At 45.7% G+C, this 16,227-nt stretch overlaps 1 protein-coding gene across 4 annotated transcripts in view; it reads right to left on the minus strand.

The window, feature by feature from the left end:
* TMEM229B (transmembrane protein 229B) overlaps window positions 1-15,559 on the minus strand; it is a 40,472-nt gene extending 24,913 nt beyond the window's left edge. Inside the window, exons 1-4 of one of the 4 annotated variants that reach the window (XM_074824411.1) lie at window positions 15,268-15,559; window positions 7,011-7,121; window positions 4,191-4,361; window positions 2,353-2,601 (exon numbers count right to left, since the gene is read on the minus strand). The gene's annotated coding sequence lies outside the window, so the exon portion shown is untranslated. The remainder of the gene's footprint in view (window positions 1-2,352; window positions 2,602-4,190; window positions 4,362-7,010; window positions 7,122-15,267) is intronic. The other 3 variants (XM_074824410.1, XM_074824408.1, XM_074824412.1) reach the window with 3 other exon arrangements.
* Between the last annotated feature and the right edge of the window lie 668 nt (window positions 15,560-16,227).

Genomic DNA, 16,227 nt, shown 5'->3' on the forward strand with positions numbered 1-16,227 from the left:
ACAGCACTTAAGAGTGAGTAATTAAAGGAAATATTAGTGCAGTAGAGCTTCTCATTAGCAACCTAATTAGCCTTCTGAAAATAATTAACATTCCTTTCTATAATGGGAACAGATGACCCATTACATCCATCAGACAAGCAAAACAAATGCTGAAGGTACGGGAGATTTGTTCAGGGAGACAAGCAAGAGAAGCATCCAGCAGCAGTACCAGTGAAAAGGAAGAAGATGGGCACAAATGCCCATGACTCACAAAGACTGGACTATGCAAGTGGGTGTGCAGGACTGGTACGTGCCTAACGGTCTGATGTGTACATCCAGGAATCACACTGAGAATTTTCCTTCCTCTACCTCTATGAGCCACTGAAAAAGTAACAGCTGAGATGCTGAAAACTTATGATACTCAACTTATTTTGAAAGCCAGATTTAAAGGCTGTCAAATTCAACTATTCAGTCACAAACAGCTCTCTCCATATGCAAAAATTCCCCAAAGGTCATATGTTTTGACTATTAAAACACTCTCAAAATGCCCATTAAAATAAACCATGATTTAATCTCACATGCAGCCCATTTCTACGGCCCACAGGAACAAGTGAGGTGATGGCTATGAACAGCATGAAGCACACCTCTCCAAGTTTCACAGGGTGGTGCTCTGAGCAGTTAACATGCCCTGAAAGAGTTAGGTGTATGTTTCTTGATCACTACATGTTTGAAATCAGTGTGGGTGAGCAGAGTGTCACAAACATCAGTGTTGTGGGATGTGTGTGTATGTATGGCTGAGAGAAAGCAAAGGATACAGGTTAAATATCACTGCCTGGTGCAGCAAGAACTGTGGTATGACAACAGTTTGATGCACTGTTTCAGTGCAAGACAACAGATAAAGGAGAAGTAAGACATGATGGAGCTGAGCTTCCCAACATCCACATATTCAGGTAACAGCAAACATAACAAATCATGAACATGCAGTTGCATTTTCAGCCATTTCCGTGTTTGATGCATATTTACATTTCCCTGGCAGGAAAGCTGAATACTCATACTCTTCAAGTGTGATTGCAGTGAGGGCGAAGCTCAGCCGTACAGAAGCTTCCCCAGCTACATCACTATGGAAACCACAAATTCACCGCCTGTTCTGTTAGTCTACTTCTTTCGCTGATTAAAAAAAAAAAGTAAAGTATTCTTCCAGTTCATCATCTTCTCACTTCTGTCAAGACCACAGGAGGACAAACACATTTTACCTGCTTCAGGACCAACCACTCCTTCCTTGAGAGCCCTTTTTGTGAAACCTAACCCACCTCCCAAACCCATTTGAGCAATCTTCCTCCCAGGATGCTTCCATCACTTCAGTGAGGACTCTTCAAATGCAGTCTGGGATTCTATCTTAGCCTCCACAGCTTCCAACAACTCCAGAGGTGACTCACTCTAGGGCAAATACATCTAGCTGGCATAATAAGAAGCTGAAAACTGTTCTGGACACTTAATAGTGTCTTGTTTTGACTGAAGTATCATTTACTTACTTTCCTCAAAGCTCTTTAAGAACATTTGAAGTGGTCTCAAAATGGGGTAGGGCACATTACAAGACAGCTGTAAATGCAAGGGTTAAACTTTTGCTTTCAGAAGTCCATAATTTCTACAGTAGTTGCTAGTTACAGATAGCTTTTCCCACACTAAAAGTCTGAGGATCTCTCAGCAAAAGCCTAATAGCCAAGAGCAATTCTGGAAGATGCAGAAGGAAAATGGGGAAAATGCTCAGTATGGCATGGTGCAGCCTGGGTATGTGAAATGGCTGAAGGAATCTTAATACCAACCAGCAGGAGGGAAAAAGCAAAAAAAGAGTAAAAACCCCTCCACATCTAACTACGTGCATTTTATGCTGAGGAACAGCTTCCAAACAAACCTTCAGCAACGCCTTCTCTCACACCGGGCACCTCTTATCTGAGCTCAGAGAGGTTCCCCATAGGAGGGGAATTTAGTCTCTGCAGCTCCATAAGTCCTCAGTCCCTCTCAACTTCAGCTGCCAACTGACAACCATTACACAGACAAATGCCCACTAGTAAACAAGTTGAGAAAAACTAGCTATGTCACAAATGTTCCCAAACAGCCATTTAAATACACTCCTCTCCATTAAAGCATTCTGCATGGAGAGAAAAATCCTGCCTGTGCTCAGCTCAGGGAACTTTTAGCAGATGACTCTTCAGCTTCTCAGCAAGATAGAGCTAGGAATAAACTGTCATAGTATAAATTCTCTTACAAAAACCAAAGCAACACTACACAAAAGATGCAGCCCCCCACCTCCCTTTTGCAAAATGGGCCAGAGCAGTCAGTGCTTCCATCTCGGTTCTAACTCACTGCCCTCACCTCACAGCCAATTCCAGGCTGGCATTACCAGATGCGTCCCAGTTTCGTTGGTGTTACAAGAGTTCCTACCAACAGCCCACAGGATGATCAAAGGTAACTTCTGTGTCCTCAAGGATCTCACAACAATGCACAAGCCAGTTTCACGGAGGACAAGCTGAGCGGAGTGGTGATCAGAGTCAGCAGGGTCGTGTCCCCATGGCTTTGGAAGCAGATCTGTCTGCATCTCCAGCAGACAGCATCCTGAACAGCCTGAGTGGATGGAACATACAGGAGGCAATGAAGGAATTAATAATTCATAGTCTTGTTCTGCTGCCAATGGATCTATGTTTTCTTGTGCCCGTACGGCACTCAGTTTTTGTTTTAACAGTAATAGGAGAAGTCTGCGCTTCCTTTGATGGTTCTTGAGGGCAGGCGATAAGCAGCTTTTGCTCTACTCACAGCAATAGTACCATACACCAGAGCGCTTGCCAGACACAGCTTTCTTCAGAAGTACTCATGGCTGCATCACTGACAAAACAGCTGGACTCATTCCAAAGCTCGGTCCATCACCAGCAGCCTTCCCAGGAAGCTGCTAACACTTGCTTTGTCATACCCTTGCAGCACGGGTCTGGACTTTACTGCTCAGTAGATGACACTTTTCGACCAACTGAAGCCCTGTATTCAGCTACACAATGGGCAGCAAGATCACAGTCGGAGCTCGAGGCAGCAGCTGACCCTGCTTATCCACACTGTTAGCATTAAGTCTACTGCTTCCCTTCAGCATCTGACAGGGTCTGCTCCCGTCTCAGAGAGGGACAGTGGTCTATCAGAGCAAGAACACCTACAAGGGTGGGACAACAGAATACTCTAGCACAGAATCTCTTGGGCACTACCACTAAGAGAGGGTAATGAGACACCCAAGACAAGATAGGCTGAGGGAGGGTGGTGCTACATGAATCTGAATTTTATGTATGTAGCACCTACATATTCAAAGTGAGTTCCCAGTTAGAGATAAAGCACTGTGCATGACCTATCCATGAAACCTTATCCACAATAGGGAAAACAATACTGTAGCCTGAACTGCTGCAAGTTGTATCAGAGCACCTGTGCTTAACCTCCTGTTAGGGCACCACGCGGCAGACTGCAGACACACAGAGCACTCTGAAAATGCTGCAGGGTCTGGAGATTGTCATTCTGGTTCCACAATGTCCAGCCCATCTACCAGGATCAATATAACATTTCGCTCCAGGATATAAATCACCCTTCCAAATTTGATAGCAGTTTACATCCACTCTGTGCAACAGACTGCCACAGATACAGGCGAGTGGCGAGATGAGCCTAAAAGGATTAGTAGAGTAACACACTGGTGAATCAGGTGCAGAGACTGCACTGCTTGTTAGGGCCAGGAATAGATTCCTCATCATCCGACTCACACCTGTGCTTTTACCACCAGAGAGAACAACCCTCTGCTCTTTACCTACTGCTCTGGTTTAGCTCAGAGATGCTGCTCCACTGTCCTGATTGTTTTAACTGCCTAAGGCTATCCGAGTGTGAGATTTTAAAGAGACAATAACACTGAAATAAGTTTGGCAATATAAATTACAAGCAATCAGAAGATGTGACTCAAAGCAGACAAAAATCAAGGGTGACGTATGCAAATGGCAATCTTACACTTCCAGAAAGCAACTTGCAGTTTGAACCAACTGAAATAACTTCACATTTTTACCATCCTTTATGCACTCTACATATTTAAATTTCAAAGGTCCCATCTACAACACAGTCAGCTCTGTACTAGGAGAACTGCTCTGGTTTTCTGGTCTACGAGTGCACTCCCACCGGTTTTACCCTCCAGCCCTTACCTTTTCCGGGGAGGAATCCTGGAGCTTTCCCACTTTTTGGTCAGCTCCTGGTTCACAGCATCCGTGGGTCGACCAGGTTGCCTCCAGCAAGTCTTGAGCTGTTTCAGATGCCAGCCGTTTTTGGACCAGGTGTGTGTGACTGACAGCTAATACACCAAACAGTCAGCCTTCCTAAACCAAAGAGGTACAGTTTAGTCTTAATGAAACACAGTGCAAGAGAGGATTTAAACACTGAAAGGGCTATGTGTATGGATAGCTTAGCTCTGGTACATTGGGCCTTGGAAGACCTGACTTCTTCAGAGCCCCAGGCAGGGCACCTGTACCTGCCCCTTGCCCAGGGTGGCTCCCTGGCAGCTGCCTCTCCTCTGGTGACGCTGAGCCTTTCGACTCTCCCCTGTCCTTCTGGATCCCAGCCACAGCAAACACACAGAGCAACTTCACTGGTACTAGTAACCAAAGGTTCCTCACTGCTACCATCTCAGCCAAGGCCCCGGTTAACCCTTGAAGTGTCTACCACAAAGTGCTTTATCTCTATTTTCCCAGCCAATCCCCCAATTTTTGAAGTAAGCCTCACTGCTGACTCCTTTTCATCCCCATCCTCCCTCTCCTAACGTTGCCTCCCTATCTTCCCCTCCTCCTCACTTCTCCAATCATCACACTTTTCTTCTTCTCCCTTCCCCACTCTGGGATAGAGCACGGACTTCATGTAAGCAGGCCCTTGTTACTGCCACCCACCTCCTACTCCAGCCTGTTCCTGGGGGCACCAGCGCTGCCTATTCCCCCCCGCTCCAGTGACCCAACTGCCTTTCACCTCTGTGTTGGGCTCAGGCAGCACAGCTGCATGACCCGAGCAAGCGGAGCCCATGAGCTGGGGCTGTACTTCTCCTTCTCTTCGAGCGCTGACATTTAGGATGCCACACTCACGATTTTCACAGAAGTCATGCCTCGAGGTGCCAGCTCCAACACACAAGTATCTAACATCATATTCGCGTCACCCTCACAGATCTTACACTCCAAGGGCTTGTCTATACATAGCATTTTTCTGGATTAATTGCATGTGAAGAAGTTAGAGCAAGGACATTTATGTATCAGACTGTGTAACAAATGGGATCTTCACATTTTCCTAACAAATATCCGAGTTTTTGAGCATCAAAATCCAACAGGAATTCAAGAGAAACATTTTTCTTAAAAAATGAACAAAAAACCTACACTGTTTTTATTTAGATAACACTGAACTACAAAAACACTCCAATTAAAAATGCAGATTAAATAACTAATCCTCCCCCAACAAAACCTTCCCATCAAGATTATCGGAGCAATGAATAGCATAAAACCACTAATTAAATCAATGTAACATGGGTATTATAGAAACACATTTAGCACCTTCTGTCTATGCACTGAGGCTTACATCTACTTTGGAGTCTCTCTTATCATGAGATATAGTTGCTATTTTAACAGCTAGGTATTTGTACATCAAACTGGGGAAGAACTTGGTTGTTAGCTAAATCTGGTATAAATTGTTCTAAAGTTGATGTTCCTAAAAATTATTTGCACGTCTTCTATTTTTATTATACATATTTTGTCACAGTTGGAGATAAGTTTCTACTGAACTATTTATCAGACACATGCAAACAAAATTTTAAAAAGCATTTCCCTAGAATCGCAAGAACACTGAGAATGCTTTTTACGTAGTCAGATCTATTTGTCTGTAATTTGATTTGTACAATAATAAAGAACAAAATCATACAAAATAAGCAACTGCAACACACTCCCAACTCCTTCAGTGCAGAAATATGAACATTACACAAGGCTTCAAGCCAATCTAACTTTAGGACAACACAGTCCCACTCAATTCAGCCCCTTCCCTGGCACCGGCACTCAGACTACCCATGGGGTTTCACCAGGAGCCAGACCAAGGAACTCATCAGCCCTTTGAATGCTACCCCCATGCTACCCTAAAGCCTGTTAGCTCTCAGCTCTATCACCTCTCAGATCTGGCTCACAGGCCACTGCCCAGCAGAAGTTCCTTTTTCACAAAAACTTCATTTCTATGAACTCAAAGTGCTGGAGAAACCATACCTTTATTACATATGTATCTACACTTGAAGAGTTTCTTCAATTATTATTTTCTTTCATTAGCAAAGACTAAGTCATAACAGACATGAGCAAAGAGGTGGAGCTGAAGATAAAGGTTCGACCTTAAAGCTCACATGATTAGTACAATGCTTAAGCTGTACAGAAAAGGGGATTTGTTTTTTCTTTTGTATATAAATGAACTTTCTGTGTTGAAATACTAATGATTAAAAATGCATAAGGTCTGTAGTAGGGAAAAAACAAACAGTGGTGTGACCATTCAATTGCATATACAGAAATAGTTAAAATCTAAAATCCAATACTAGGCCAGATTCAGGCCTCCCAAAACAGCCCTTGCCCATGCTCTGACTGTTCCTCTGACACAGACACCTGGCATCAGCAGGTTGGGACCTCATATTAGCATAATTTAGCAGTAGTGCTCATCAAATGTAAATACAAAGAACAAGCAAACAAAAAGGAAAGCCAATTCCTGATTGGGAAGTGGTTACTTGTGTGTTCCTTCAACTGTCTATTTTAGTGTTTACACTTCATCATTTGCCAAGTGCTCCAAAAAAGAAAGCTCAGGTCCATCCAACAACTTAGTGATAAACTGTCCAACAGAGAAACCAAGTCACAACACTCCTCCATGTCTTATCTGGGATTGTCCTGGGAAGAAAGTGCTAAATTTGGAAACAGAAAGCGAGTATCTGTCTTCTCAGAAACTCACCCTGCTCTGGCAAGACTTACCCTGAGGGTGATGCGGATTTCACTTTCAACTGAAGTCCCAACACGCCTTTTGATGAGGACTTTTGAACCTGCACATAGATCAGCTGGAATCTGAACATCTCTGAACCTAGACTGGTAGACAGAGCACAAAACATGGTAGGTTTGGCTGAATTTCCTTCCCAAAAGGACCAAATTATCTCAGAGAGATACCCAGGGCATGCATTGCTACAGACTCCCCAGCTCCGGAAAAGGAAACGTCTCTCCTCTGGAACAACAACAACAAAGTAATTGGAAAAACAACTCTGTAAAGCAACAACTTGCAGTTACCCGAGGAAAACACTTGATATCCCAAGGTTAGGTGCATCCTTTCCCAGATACCTCCAGGTGGGTCCTATCTACTGAAAACTTCTGGCAAAGCCTTGAGAAGCACATTAGACCTCCAGACTTTCAGATTTCTTTCAAAAGCCACGCCACCACCCAATAGCTGAAGAGGCTACCCCCACACAACTACAGTATCCACAAATGCTTCTGTGGCTATTTATCACCAAAAGCAGAAATGCATTTAGAGTAACTGCCAAGAGTCTTGTTGCTGTTATCCTGCAATCTGTTTAAAAAAAAAAAAAAAAGAAACTTAGGTTTCAAACAAACACACAATCAAATGTCCTTGTGCTGCTAGATCTGTCTTACATTATTAGACTCTCGCTTACTTTTTTCTCTGTGTACACCCATCCCTGCTTATGTTCCTTCTATTCTGTTCCTGCTAAGGCAATGAAAATTAACCAGATGGGTTTACATTCAGGTTTTCATGCTTTACTGCAGCTCTCAACATTTTTGGGCCAATGGGTCACTGAGTGTTTTAAGACTTCTCACAGCTTGCCATGTATCCCTGCCATCTACCTTTTAACATAAATCTCTTCCCCATTTGCTTATTTTTCATGTTCCGAAGGATGAGCTACAGACTACTTTATGTAAGCTGTTGAAGCATCAAAAACCGACAGATCCATGAGAGGGAATGGTTATTTACTCATATATACTTACATGCGCCTGACTATCTTTAAGAGCTCATCTAACGTTTTTTTCTGTTGATTTCAGGTTCTGTGAATACTTCTCTCTAAAACTGGGATCAAATTTGACCTCGCAATATGGCAAGTTAATCAGGAGGTGAGTTAAAAAGGAGCAACTCTTACAAAACTCCACCTACACTTGCTTTATGAAGAAGTACAGAACACATGTTACATCATGAAAGCAAATTCACTGGCTTTTTGGTAATTGAAGGCAGGGTACTGTTGCTTAGCAACTTATCTGATTACCATTTTTTCAAGTATCACATGCACACTTAGATATGTTGCATAATAATGTCTCACTTTTATGCTGCCTAACCCAACTGAAAAAAAAAAAAGGGGGGGGGGGAGGGAGCTACCCAAATTAATGCCTGTAGTCTCTTTTCTAGCAAAAGAGAAAGTATAAGATAGTGGGTCATAAACAGGTTGAAACATTAGTATTCCTGAATTTTATTCCTGCCTTTTTCTGGCTTGCTGAATGTGCTTATACAAGCATTTTATTTTATCTACTTGTCTGCAAAATGACACTAATAATACCAGCCTCACAGAGACACACTGAAAATTCATTAAGAATAGAGAGATTCTCAGACGTTGAAGTGCTGGTGTTAGCACTTACAGCTTTTTAGTACTCCGAACGTTGCTAAGCCCTGGTCCAAAGCATAGCAAATTTTAATCATTGTCATGACATTGTCCAGTCCTTGTTTCTCAAACAAGGATCTCAAACCAAGAAAACTACATTTCTGCCATCAAAATGTGACACCTTCCTGTCATCTATGTCTGATACATAGCTGGGAAAAGATAAAAGAAAACAAAAAAGCTACTCCCACCGCCCCACACACAAGGTAGCAGACCCCAACTTGAAGCTGGAGTACTAAGCGTTATCACAGCTCTTGGAGATTGTGCCATGAAAATCAGAGGTGAATCAGAACATGTGTATACATGACATTTTTAGAAATCAACATGCTCTACTTATTGATCTGATCTTTGAAAAACTAATTACACTCTAGCTAATCTATGAAAGAATTAAGCATTTAGTTGCCTTTATGATGAGCAATAATACCTCATAATATAAACACCAAACTGAGGCATTGTTTCCAAAAGGATATAATTATCTAACAGGAAGTCTTGGATTCTAGAAATTGACTTTTTGCACATCTACAAGTTATATGCCAATACAGTATAACATAGTAAACTGCATACTTTATATATACACCTGAGTCTACCATTGCACAAAATGGGAATGGCTTAGCTGCCCAGGGCGCTGCAGATACCATGCTAGCCTCTGTCAGCTCAAGTGACTGAAGCTGATGTTTTGGAAACTCAGTATCTCATCTCCATGGTAAAGTATTAAGCAGCAAAAGCAAACCAAAAGCAACAACAGTCAAGCTCTATATTGCTAAGGAATCATTACATTACCTTCACAGCAGCTCTTCTCTTCCTAGTAGACATGGAAGCATTTTTATAAACTGTGCCCTACATCCTGCAGCTGTTGTGCAAGTCCACTTCCAATTAAAAGCTTAATTGTGAGATCTGCCTTGGAAAGAACTGCTGGATCAAAATAAACCAGATCACATGGCATCTATCATGCCACTAGGGGAAACTATATACACATCTTGAAAACACCAGAAATCACAAAAAGAAGTAACTCTTCCTCTAGAACTTACCACAAGCATCCTTACCATAAACCTCTGCTGACATAAAGGACCAGTGTCCCATGGGTTAAGCAAGCCTGGCTTTGCTAGGTTGCAGGAGAGGAAACAGCCAAATACACCACTATTATCAGGCACTCTCTGTCAAAAGCAGCAAGGAACCACTCTACCTAGAGCTCTGCATAGACACAGCCACAGCCAAGATTTCTCAAGCCAGATTAGACTGGTGGAGCCAAATGAGTTTGACCATCTTCTGTGCATGTATTCTGGGTGAAAAAACTCAAAACAAAACAGACTCCCCATCCCCAGAAGGCACTTAGCAGTACACACAGCACTATGCCACAGCTACCCACGCTAAAGACAAAGCTTCCCCCTTCAGAAATACTTCATCGTCTCCTTCATGCTCCCAGCAGAGTCAAGGAGAACAGGACAGAAAGGTGCTCCACAGAAGTCCTTCATATAGGCTACCTTCAATACATGGTGCACCCGAGAGCAAAGATCCAGCAAGGAAGGAGTCAAACAGCAGCTTCACCACTCTATGCTATCAACACTTATCTAATGACTACTAATGCTTGGATCTTATGCAATGAAAGCAAGACAGCACAGCATTTGTGGTAGGGAAGATGCCCTCAGTCATTTAATCCAGCTTTGACAGAAGCCTGTGAGGGTGGGGGAGTTCTGAAATAAGGTTGTGGTGAACTCTTGTGCACTGACACCAATAAAAATCCAGAAGAAAGGGTAACATAAAACACTTCTCTCTTTTATGCAGTGATTAGACACTTCTGAACTAGTAACTGATATTCTCATTCAGATATGCCTACAAACAAATCTCTAAAGCAGCCTAGCTTTTATTTAAGAGCAGAGCACACCTGCAAATACATGTCTTTTACACTTGTTTTAGCTGGACTGCGAGGTGCATACTCTCTGGCTCACACTAGACATTATTGGGTGTATCATTTACAACCAGGAATGTAGCGCTCTGACTAACCAGAAAGAGCGCATTGCTCCCAATTGGCACAGATGTTGGTAATCTGTTCCTGCAGAGCCAAAGCCTTTGCCCAGTCTGGCTTTCTTTCAGGACTCTTTCTGGTTGCCTGCACAACCACCTCACCTAGGAGCTCAGACACCATCTGGATACTCCTGCCTCATGTACCGTCACAGAAAAGTGAAAAGCAGACCAGTTTATTTCTAACAGACAAGGCAAACCAGCCCTCTGTTCCCCCACCCGGTCTGTACTGAGCCTGCAGAGCTAAAAGCAAGCAACAGGGTCAGGTGATGAAGTCACCAGAGAATACTAAAACACATACAGGAAGCAGACCTGAGAAGTAAAAGGGGATCATTTACAAACCCATACCAAGCAAGCCACAAGCTGATAATACCTTTCATGTTGCAAAACATTAGCTACCTAGATGATCAATCTTCTTCCAGAAGAAGTAGGGAAAAATACCATACTTCACCTTTCACAACAAGCAGATTTTATTTTGAAAGAGAACTCACACTTGTATTGTTCAACTTCATGTCTTTCACTCCAGATGCAACCCAGGAACAGGGTGGACACTGCTTCATTTGCAGCCATACAGGAACACACAGGACAGACGGGACGACACAGAGGTTTGCTCAGGGGCTGTTTCCCCATCTGCAGGACGTGGCTCTGGCATCTGAAAGCTTACCAAGGTCCTGCAACTGCCTATGGAGGTGGGCAGCGCTTCCCACAAAAGGAAGGTGAGGAGTGGGAACAGAGGCTTTTCCTGCCTCCTGCTGGCAAACAATTTCTCTAAGTAATTGACCCATTTTCCACAGAATAATTAGCCCTAGGGAATGAAGCACTGCTGCCCTTTAATTAGCCATGTTGTTACCTCTCTTGTCTACCATGTAATAGCAGGCTGCCTGAGACTGTAAAAAGAAACAAAACAAAGCAACACAACAACTTAATTTCATTTTCTTAAACATGGCATTTATTAAAGGCAATCCAGAAACAAACAATCCTAAGGTAGAATTGGCAACAATAAAATTTCCCATTACCTCCATGATTTCATCATCAGAACAAGCAGGTCTCCTTCACGCCACTACCCTTTAAGTCTCCTCAATATATTAGGCTTCTCTTTCTCAGGAGCTTTTTCAGGATACTTTCCCTTCATCTTCCATGAGGAAAAACTTCTTTCTGCTGTCAGAGAGGACTCTGTGCCTAAAATCTAATCAAACCTCCTGCATATCACAGTTTATTAACATTTCATGCCGTTTCTTGCAACAGTGCTCAGTAGCTTGGATAAGGACAGAAGTCCTTTAGTGTAAGGAGATTAGATTTGCATACCACGAACAAAGAGCACAAGAAATCACACCACAGCCAGCATGGCAACTCCAGAACTGGCAAAGGACTCTTCAAACAAGTCTCACACAGATGATCCTCAGTGACCAAACCCATGCTGCAGAGGAAAGAGCAAACCTACAAAGTCTGGCTCCAGTCTCTGTGGTAAGTATGATTCTGAGGATACAAACAAGACTTCCCATCAAAACGTGTGATGACAACAAAAAGATGAGGTTTTTTCCCCTGGGAAGAGTGCACAGTCTCCTTTCCCTCTCCCCCACTCCCCCCAGACCTCCTCCTTCCTGGCATGCTCAGTCCTCGACTGTGGCTCATTTCTAATGCTTCAGAGGAAAGTGAAAACTAAATTCATCTGGCTCATTACGCCATGAGAGGAAATACCCTTCCTGGACACAATACAGTGACTGCCGGCAGCCCTGAAGCACTTGAGCTGAGTACAGTCATTGTCTTAACCAAATGGACAGGTATTACAATCACATTTAGGACACTGCAAAATAACAAACTCCTCTCCAGAGTTCTTGATGTGTGTGAATAAGTAGATCCACAAATTACAAGGCCAAAGGGATCCCTACATATTCATTCCTTCGGACTTCTCCAAGATGCTGAATTAAAGTACAGATTGTAAAAAGATACCTCCATTTAAAGACTCCAAACACTGTCAAGTCCGCCACCTTACCCAAAAACCTCTTCCTGTCTTACACTCAAAGTCAGGAACCTGCATCTCCCTTCAAGGTTAAATTTGCCTTTCACTGCTCGGCACCGCATCACGTTATGACATTGTCAGCAAAACCACAGAGTCCCCACTATCAGGTATCATTTCCATATGTATGCTGAGATCTGGGTTACTCTCAACCCACATGTCAATAAGCTATCCACAACTCTTGTTTTAGTTCCCTCTTGACCATTTCTGTAAACTGCCATGGGATCTTGCCACAAGGATGCCATGGTTCGAACCCTCCCAACAAAGCAGCTCGTTTTCTGCCTCCGCCATCACCCCGCAGTAGAGAACAGCAATACTGACCGTGCTTGCCAGAGCCTCGGCAAGGAGATGTTATCCAGTCAGAAACAGCACCTGTTTGCCCCTCCATTTCCCTTCCACCAGACTATACTACTTCCTTTTTCAGTAAGTCTGTGTCAGAGGATCTTAAAACGTTTCACACTGAGTAAATTGCTTGTAACACTTCTGCTGACCTTTGTTTAGGAAGCTGCTATAGCTACTTGTTAAACCAAATGATTTGGGAGTTAACTCTTGTTTCAATTTGACATCTGTCTCTGAAATAACCACCCTTCTGTACCTCAGGTTCCCCTTCTACAAACAGGGGTACGCCCATGTTCTTCAGTAGGAGCCTCAACACAGACTATGAAATTTGCAGACATATGCACAAAGCTACTCAGGGAGAAAACATCTGCTTTCAAATTAAGTGAACAATCTTAATTTATCCACAGTAGTGAGTTGATGTCACCACACACAGAAAAACTGACATCCCTGCATGGAAGAGGTCATACCTTCTCACTGGGACTGGGTGCCAGGATTCAGGAAGGACCTTCAGGATGTGCTGTGGGCATCAGAGTGTCTTACAGACTTCCCACAGTGTTCTTCCTCAGTGCTGGCCAAAAGGGGCTACAGGCATTAACGATTCCATGTCAGTAAGTCTTCCTTTCCTGTTTCCTAATAATTTTATGGTAATTTTTTCTTTTCAGGACTTCTTATTTACCACCAAACAGTAACTAGCCCCATCTCTAACTGATGCCGTACATACATTAATGCATTTGCGTTCCTGGAAACCACAGAGCAGAGCTCTTTGGGCAATCTGTTCTTTTTACAAATCCCCAACGCACACAGCTCCGGCAGTCACGGAGCTGTTACCACCTCGCCTGCGAAAAAATTCAGCTCCTGCAGGGACTGCTTTTTCCTCAGAATTAAGAGGGAAACAGGACAAACCTGTCAAATAAATGATGTCAGAGAACAATACGAAATATTTAATGTGACAGAGTTTTACTGCTTCTGGTATGTAATTAGGAGTCTTAACAAGTTTGTACTTCCCCAGTAGTTTTGGGCCAGCAATGCCAAACGCTCTCTAGGAAGTCCCTCCCGGTGTAACGCTCCAACTCAAGATGAGAGGGCCGGGCCAGCCTCCCAGCATCCCTGCTCCTGAGCATCCTAGAGAATTTTCAAAACCCTAACGCAAAGAATGGGGGACAGAAGGAATCAGGTTTTTCCATTTTGCCAAAATTCAACTGTTTTGCATATTTTTCCATTCCAAAAATGGAACAAGAGCAAACATCTTGAGACTAATTTAGATTTTTTTTAAACGGGAAAACCTCTCATTTTCAGATGATTGTAATATCCGGGTCCCTGACCTCTGGGCTTTACACACATGAGCAATTCACAAGGTTATAGAGAAGTCACTGAAAGGATCACAGCCAGCCCCTACCTCCCAGTTCTGCCCTGCCGACACTGGGATCGGCAGATCTATCCCTCCTTTCCCGGAATAAAGTTTTGCTGAAATCAATACAAAAAGATGTTTCAAAACACTTTGGTTTTGTCAAAAAAGGGGGCACTTTTCAGTGAAAAGCAGCTCCAATTTCAACAACTCTCCCACCCTGCTCCCCCACAGCCCCCAGCCCCTCCCCGCTGGGCCGGGAGCTCCCCAGCAAAAACCTCCTCGACACCCCCCGCCCCGGCGCTCGCCCCGAGGGGCGGCGGGGCCCAGCCGAGGGGGGCGGCGGGGGGCGGCGCCCCGGCAGACGCCCGCTCCCTCAGGCCGCGCCGCGCGACCCCGCTCCCCGGGAGGGGGCGACACCCGGTGACCGGGCCCCGCCGCGCCATCCCGGGGCCCCCCGCGGGGCCGGCGGGCGGGGAGGGAGGGAAGGGAAGGAAGGAAGGAGGGAGGGAGGGAGGCTGGCGCTCCGCCGCCCGGGGAACCGCCGCCCGCCCTTTGTCTCGCCGAGGCCGGCGCCCGGCCGGCTTCCCCGCGCGACGCCCACCCGGCGGGAAGCGCGGCCGCAGCCCGGCGGAGGCTGCACGGCCCCTCCTGCCGCCAGAAAGCGAAACCAACGGCGCCGGCCGCCGCCTTCCGCCCCGGGCGACGCATCCCCCGCCGCCGCCGCTCGGCTGCGGGGAGGCCGCCGCGGACCTACCGGCGGGGCGGGCGTGGGGGCGGCGGCGGGCCGCGGGCAGGTGCCGGTGCCACGGCTCGGGCCCCCCCCCGCCCTCCCGGCCGCGCCGTGGCTCTTCGCCTCACCGGTGTCCATGGGTGCCCGGCGGCGGGAGGTGAAGTGTGCCCGTGACACTCGCCCGTAGTATGGATGCGGTTGCAATCTGCACATGCTCGCTTCCGACAGCCAGCCGGCCTGCCCCGCCACCTTCCCTTAACTCTTTCCCTACTGCCCCGCACTGCCTCCCCGCCGGCGGAGCGGCGGCGGCCCGGCCCCCGCCAGCCTCCCCCCGGGCCGCCGGCCCCGCGCCCTCCCGCGGAGGTGCCGCCGGTTTGGTCGGTCCGCAGCCGGGGGGGGGGGGGGTGGGGAAGCACCTGGGCTGGTGGTTCCCCCCGAGGCCTGGCGGGACCGGCGGGGGGCGGGGAACAGAACCTAAACCCGGCGGGGGCAGCCCCCGGGGCGGGACGTGCCCCCCCGGAACAGCGGGCCCTGTGCTCAGGTGTGTGGCGGGAGCACCCTGCGCAGGCAGCTCCCCCAAACCCCGCGGTGTTTGCTCTGGCTGGGCACACGATGTGGCAGCGCGTCTTGGCTGGTGAGCCCGCGCTACGGGTTCCTCGTATTTACTCTTCTAAAGAAATCCGTAACAAAAACAAATAAACCCCCCGAGCAGCTAAAGGGATGTAACCCCCATGCGCCTGATGTTGAATCTGGATGCTGACAGGACATCCCTGCAGTGCAGGAAATCAAGCACAACTATCAAAGGAAATATTTGCAGCTTCATTGTTAAAATAGTGAAACATAATCTCTACGAGAAGTGTTTTTCCACCCAGAAGGACCTCTTTAGATTCAGAAAATTGCCCGAGGAAGAGGAGTAAGAAAATAAAGTATCGGTAGTAAAATAAATTAAAACCGTTTCTCTTTCTACATTAACTCTTCAGCAGCATGAAAGCACAGCACAAAAATGCTTTTCTCTAAGATTAGAAATCAGGGGATTGCAATCCTGAACCAGAGCTCACAAGCAAACAAATGATCCCTCTGTACCTCTG

Source organism: Strix aluco, chromosome 4, assembly GCF_031877795.1.
Source record: "Strix aluco isolate bStrAlu1 chromosome 4, bStrAlu1.hap1, whole genome shotgun sequence".
NCBI classification, from domain to species: Eukaryota; Metazoa; Chordata; class Aves; order Strigiformes; family Strigidae; genus Strix; species Strix aluco.